This window comes from Panthera onca, chromosome X (genome assembly GCF_046562875.1).
Source record: "Panthera onca isolate mPanOnc1 chromosome X, mPanOnc1 haplotype 2, whole genome shotgun sequence".
NCBI classification, from domain to species: domain Eukaryota; kingdom Metazoa; phylum Chordata; class Mammalia; order Carnivora; family Felidae; genus Panthera; species Panthera onca.
The window spans coordinates 97,021,229-97,028,261 of record NC_138357.1 but is presented as its reverse complement, the minus strand read 5'-3'; the positions used below and the strand labels follow the sequence as shown (position 1 = coordinate 97,028,261).

General features: G+C 41.9%; 1 pseudogene; it reads left to right on the top strand.

Annotated features, from left to right (window-relative positions):
• Nucleotides 1-4,470: 4,470 nt before the first annotated feature.
• Nucleotides 4,471-5,218, top strand: LOC145713891 (ferritin heavy chain pseudogene; annotated as a pseudogene).
• The last annotated feature ends 1,815 nt before the right edge of the window (nucleotides 5,219-7,033 follow it).

Sequence of the window (7,033 nt, the reverse complement as noted above, 5' to 3'; positions counted from 1 at the left end):
CAGTTGAAACTCAGATCTGGTTCTAATCCAGCTTCCATGTCATCTTGGGCAAGTAATTTATAATCTAGGTTTCAGTTTCCTCATGCTGGAAAATCATAAAGAAACAATTCCCACCTCACTAATTGTGAGGATTGGTGATAATGCAGGAAATAAACTAGTCTGGTAAGGACTCATCACATCTTCCATTTATTATCTGGTCATAGCAGCAGGACTGACACTCTGGTCATCTTTATTAACCAGTGCTCACTGGGGCCAGGCTCCTGAGCCCTGGGCTTCATGGAGGCCACTGCCAGGCAACTCTACCCAAAGTTATTTCATGCCTGTATTTGGGAGTTGAAGCCCTTTTCTATTTCCCACAGATATCTCCAACAGGTTGTTCCAGGGTTTTCTAAGACCAGTTTTGCTGCTCCTTTCCCTCTATACTCTTTTCCAAAGATGGCAAATTGCTCAGGGAATTATGTGCTAAGTGCCTGGCATGCTGTATGATGTAGGGGACACAGATACATGACTCACTCTAGTTCTATGGACCTCACAGTCCAGCAGGGAAGACTAAATGGGACTATCCCTTGAATGATCTTCTCAGTCCTACCTCCAGTTCTAGAATAGCATCCTCCTCTTTTGGAGAACTGCTCCACACAAACACACATCCCAGCTATGTGGTTCCAGTGGTGCCCCCTGTTCTTACATGACACACATCTCCCTCACCACACGTGACAGGCTCAAGGGTCAGCCAGTCACGGTACTTGCCTTTTGTGCCTTCTGTTGTTGGCTTATGGTCAGGCACCTAAGGACCAATCTGATTCTATTTCCCAGCATTGAAGGAGAAGAAAAAGCTTATTCCTTGCTCCTCATGTGTCCTTGGAGGATTTTTTTTCCTTCCATTCTCCATGAGGAAAAAAGGGAGCAGGGCTGATATATATATATCTGGTGAATTCAGCAAAAGAAATAGATCATGATGCTTTGGCTATCTACACTTTTCTTCTTTTGGATCTGCATTTCCACCGAGAGGAAATGCTGTAAGTCTACAGGGTCCAAATAGGTATAATCTATAGTTTATCCAGAACTTCCTATAAATGGGTAATTAGTTAGGGTAGGTTAACTGGTATAACAAGCATTCTGAGTCTCACTGATTTAATACAGGAAATTTTTATTTTTTGTTCAAGATCAGTGCACCTTGGTGGTATAGGTGATATGGGGATATTCTCCTTCTGTCATTCAAAGACTAAGGAAGGGAATGCATATTAGAGCCGTTTTGAGACAAGGCAGACCACACAACAGAAGGGAAACCAAACAGAAGGACTCATTTACCTGGAAGAGAAATCCACTGTAGTCTCCCAGTATCAGAAAAATGGCAAGCTTATATTAAAAAACCCTACATTTAAAAACACCATCAATGGGGAAAAACAAAGAGCTTTTCCTCTATGGTCAGGGATGTCTACCCTCATGATTGTTATTTAACACAGTACTGGAAGTCTTAGCCTCAGCAATCAGACAATAAATAAAAAGAAATAAAAGGCATCTAATCAGCAAGGAAGAAGTCAAACTTTCACTATTTGCAGATTATATGATACTCTACATAGAAAGATGAAAAAACTCCACCAAAAATTGGTAGAACAGATACACAAACTCTGTAAAGTCACAGGATACAAAATCAACGTACAGAAATCTGTTTCATTTCTATACACTAACAATGAAGCTGCAGAAAGAGAATTCAAGGAATCACTCCCATTTACAACTGTACCAAAAATCCTAAGACACCTAGGAATAAACCTAACCAAAGAGGTAAAAGATCTGGGGCACCTGGGTAGCTCAGTCAGTTAAGCATCTAACTCTTGGTTTCAGCTCAGTTAAGCGTCTAACTCTTGGTTTCTGCTCAGGTCATGGTCTCATGGTCCATGAGTTTGAGTCCCGCATTGGGCTCCATGCTGAGGGTGTGGAGCTTGACTGGGATTCTCTTTCTCCCTCTTTCTCTCTCTCTAAATAACTAAACTTTAAAAAAAAACAGGTAAAAGATCTGTACTCTTAAAACTATAAAACATTTATGAAAGAGATCGAAGATGACACAAAGAAATGGAAAGACATTCCATGCTCATGGATTGGAAGAACAAATACTGTTAAAATGTCTATACCACCCAAAGCAACCTACACATTTAATGCAATTCCTATCCAAATACCAATAGCATTTTTTGCAGAGCTTGAACAAACAACCCTAAAATTTGTATGGAACCACAAAAGACCTGGAATAGCCAAAGCAATCTTGAAAAAGCAAAGCAAAGCTGTAGGCATAATTCCAGACTTCAAGTTATATTACAAAGCTGTAGTGATCAAGACAGTATGGTACTGACACAAAAACAGACATATAGATTAATGAAAGAGAAAACCCAGAAATGGACCCACAACTATATGGTCAACTAATCTTTGAGAAAGCAGTAGAGAATATCCAATGGAAAAAAGACATTCGCATCAACAAATGGTGTTGGGAAAACTAGACAGCAACATGTAGAAGAATGAAACTGGACCACTTTCTTACACCATACACAAAAATAAATTCAAAATGGATTACACACCTAAATGTGAGACAGGAAACCATTAAAATCCTAGAGGAGAACACAGGCAGTAACCTCTTTGACGTTACCCTTAGCAATTTCTTACTAGATGCATGTCCTGAGGCAAAGGAAACAAAAGCAAAAATAAACTATTGGGACTTCATCAAGATAAAAAGCTTTTGCATAGCAAAGGAAACAATCAACAAAATGAAAAGACAACTTACTCAATGGGAGAAGATATTTGCAAATGACAGATACAATAAAGTGTTAGTATCCAAAATATATAAAGAACTGATACAACTCAACATCTAAAAAATAAGCCAATTAAAAAATGAGCAGAAGACACGAATAGACATTTCTCCAAAGACATCCAGATGGCCAACAGACACATGGAAAGATGCTCAACACCACTAATCATTACTGAAATGCAAATCAAAACCACAATGAGATATCACTTCACATGTGTCAGAATGGCTAAAATCGAAAACACAAGAATTGGCAAGGATGTGAGGAAAAGGAACCTTCTTCAGCTGTTGGTGAGAATGCAAACTGGTGCAGCCACTCTGGAAAACAGTATGGAGTTTCCTCAAAAAGTTAAAAACAGAACTACCCTACAATCGATCAAGTGCACTACTGGGTATTTATCTAAAGGGTACAAAAACACTGATTCAAAGGGTACATGCATCCTGATATTATAGCAGCATTATCAACAAGGGCCAAATTATGGAACCAACCCAAATGTCCATCGACTGATGAATGGATAAAGAAGATGTGGCATGTATGTATGTATATTTATACACACACACACACACACACACACACACACACACACACACACACGATGGAATATTATTCAGCCATAAAAAGGAATGAAATCTTGCCATTTGCAACTACTTGGATGGAGCTAGAGTACATTATGCTAAGCAAAATCAGTCAGATAAAGACAAATACCATATGATCTTACTCATATGTGGAATGTAAGAAACAGATGAACATGGGGAAAAAAGGAAAAAGAGGGACAAAGTATAGAGAACAAACTGAGGGTTACTAGAAGGGATGTGGGGGGATGGGCACTAGTGATGAGCACTGAGTGTTGTCGGTAAGCAATGAATCACTAAATTCTACACCTGAAAGTAATGTTACTCTGCATGTTAACTGGAATTTAAATAACTTGAAAAAGAAAAAGAAAAAAGAAAAATGGTAAGCTTTTGGCATTTGGGATAGCCCCTAGCCTACCTACAAGCAAGCCCCAAAGCATATATCCCAAAGACAGAATACCACTCCTTAATCGACACACTCTCCCCTTCCATTCAATAAGAAGCCTATTAATGAAAAGGACTTCACAACTGTAGGTTAGATCTATGTACTTACCTAGGCTAATCAAACAAACCCCTTATTACTAAATACAAATGCGCAAAGTTTTAAGTATTCCAGGAAAGTGAAAATCATTATGAACTATACTATATATATATATATTTTTTCTTTTTTTTTTTTAAAGAGGAAAGAGAGAACTCTATCCAAAAATCCAAATTTTTGTTTTCAGAATTTTGAGGACAATGGGGTTTTAAAATGACAACAGGGTGCTATAAAAGGGAGTAATTAGAGAATAAGAGGCAGTCCTTGGAAAATAGAAATACCGTTGCAAAATTAAAACTTAATAGATGTTAGGTGCTCAACGCAAAGTCACCCTCCCCACCCAAACTCTGATGGAACCTGGAACACAGCGCTCATGCCCCGCCCGCCTTTCCCTCTTTCTACCACCACCCCCATGCCAGAAACATAACAGATCTCCCCCTCTACTAGTCCCCATCCTGCGTAACTGACCCCATTTCCAATAGCAATCCAGAGCTGCTGTCTGAACCCAGCACCCACTCGACAGCACCCTCCTTTTCACTCTGACAGCGCCCCGAATTGCCGACCTTTCCAATCTGACAGTGCCGACCCTGAAGACTCGCGGAAGACCTGCCATCACTATCTTCGCCTTGGTGCCAGCGCCGCCAGCCATGGCCACCGCGCCGTCCTCTCAAGTGCGCCAGAACTACCACCCCGAATGCGAGGCCGCCATCAACAGCCAGATCAACCTGGAGCTCTACGCCTCCTACGTGTACCTGTCGATGGCCGCCTATTTCGACCGCGCCGACGTGGCCCTGGAGAATTTCTCCAAGTTCTTCCTGCGCCAGTCCCACGAGGAGAGCCAGCATGCCGAGAAGCTGATGCAGCTGCAGAACCAGCGTGGGGGCCGCATCCGCCTCCACGACATCGTGAAGCCTGACCGCGACAACTGGGAGAACGGCCTCAACGCCATGGAGTGCGCCTTTCACCTGGAGAAGAGCCTGAACCAGAGCCTGCTCGACCTGCACCAGCTGGCCACCGACAAGAACGACGCCCATCTGTGCAGCTTCCTGGAGACCAACTACCTCCACGAGCCACGAGCAAGTCAAGGTCATCAGAGTTGGGGGGCTACATCACCAGCCTGTGCAAGATGGGGGCCCCGGAAGATGGCTTGGCAAAGTACCTCTTTGACAAGCTCACCCTGGGCAACAGCGACAAGAACTGAGTTGGGACTGCCTTCCCATAGCCACAGGGTGCATGGTGACTTCCCCTGGTCACCATGCCGGGCATGCATTTTGCAGTATTGCGCTTGCAAACGTTCCAGTTTTTTTTCTTCCAGTTTTGCCATAAATAAATGAAATTATTTGGTTTCAATAAAGTTATTTGGTTCCTAAATAAAGGTTTCTGGTTGATTCATGTGTGAAAACCCCTACCTTTTAAGTTTTAAACCAGGTATCCAGGCCACATGCGGCACTGGCCTTACAAAATATCCACATAAGAGTTTTACTGCAATTTATCATCTTGCAGTAAAGCAACACGGTATCCCAAAATCCCCTCAAAAGAAGGGTTGAAACATATAAAATATAAAATCATGGATGAAGCTCAAATTTGTGATATTGAATATGAGGTAGAATAAATACCCCTAAATGTTAAGCCAGTGAGTCTGGCTGCTTTGAAGAATGTGTAGGGGGTGGAGGAGAGTCAGTCCGGAGATGTTTGTAGCTGGTGGGATGAGAGACACACTGGTGATTGAACAGGAGAGGAAGCTGAAGATAAGGTGACTGAGACAAATTCTAGCTGCATCTGGAGGACGCAAAAAGATTTCCTCATGGATCAGAGGTGACGAATGAGAAATGGGAGAAATTATCTAGGTTCTGCTATTTGTACTTGAACACCTGACTTGATGGTAATGCTATTTATTAACCTGAGGATGCTTTCTGGGGAACATGAGGGGTGGGGAAGGCATGTCACGTGAAATCTGAGATGCCTATTAGATATGCAAGTGGAACAGTCATGCAGGGGGTCAGAAGAATGAATCTGGAGCTCAGGTGGGATGTCAGGTTTGGAAATACACACATAGGTGACATCAGCTACAGATGGTGTTGAGGTCATGGGACCGGATAAGCTCACCAGAAACAGAGTATAGAGAGTGTGGCACAGCCAGCCCCATGCTACTTCTCTATGGATTTTTTTCTGCTTCCCTTTAAAAATTCAGCCTGCCTCTCTATCCATGGAATTTGACCAAATGACATCTGTATCCATGTAAACCCTAAGGTTGTCCCTGCCTAGGAAAAATACTCACAACATGTTTCTTCTGTACCAGGTTGGTTACAAAGGTAAAGGTTAAAATTTAGATTGTCATGCCTTATCAAGGACACATGGCTAGCTTGAGTCTCCTTACAGTTTGCAGATTGCTTTGAACATTTACTAAATAAGAACAAGCTTAGTTATATCATAATATCCTTTCACATTTCACCAGGACTGTACTTTAATACTTTCTTAAAAGTGAGGATTGTATTCCTCTGAGTAAGTTTCCAGAAAATGCTCTTGCCCCTTTCCTTTTCTTGGTCAAACTCGATCCTTTCACTCTTTCTCTGCCTGATTTGATGAACTCTCTTCTGACTTTATCTCAGATCATAGATATAGATGTCAAGGGGACTGTTCTCTAGATATGAGGAAGCATAGAGTGTGTATCAATATATGAGTTTTCAAAACTGGAAATTGACTGGGGATCTTTTCTACTTTCCGGTTTTGGAGAAGCAGTTGGTATAGTGGTTTCTTAACCTCACACTGCCTGGGTTCACATCCCGGCCTAGCCACTTACTAAATTGGGTGAATTTGGGCATGTAATTTAACTTTTCTGTGCCTCCGTTTCCTCCCATGTAAAAGAGGGATAATAAAAGCATCAACGCCATCGGTTGCTGAGAAGATTAAATGAGTGAATATGTTTAAATGTTTCCAACAGTGCCTGGCACACAGAGTACACATAAGCCATCATTTATCACCACCACCTTCATCCACTTCTAAGTTCTTGGTGGTGTTCCTTTGGGGAGAAGATTCCACATCTGTACTTTGCCACTGGGGGTCGCTCTTGCATTTCAACCAACTGTGTCATTCTGAATACCGAGAAGGAAAAATCCTTGGTAGCTGCTTGG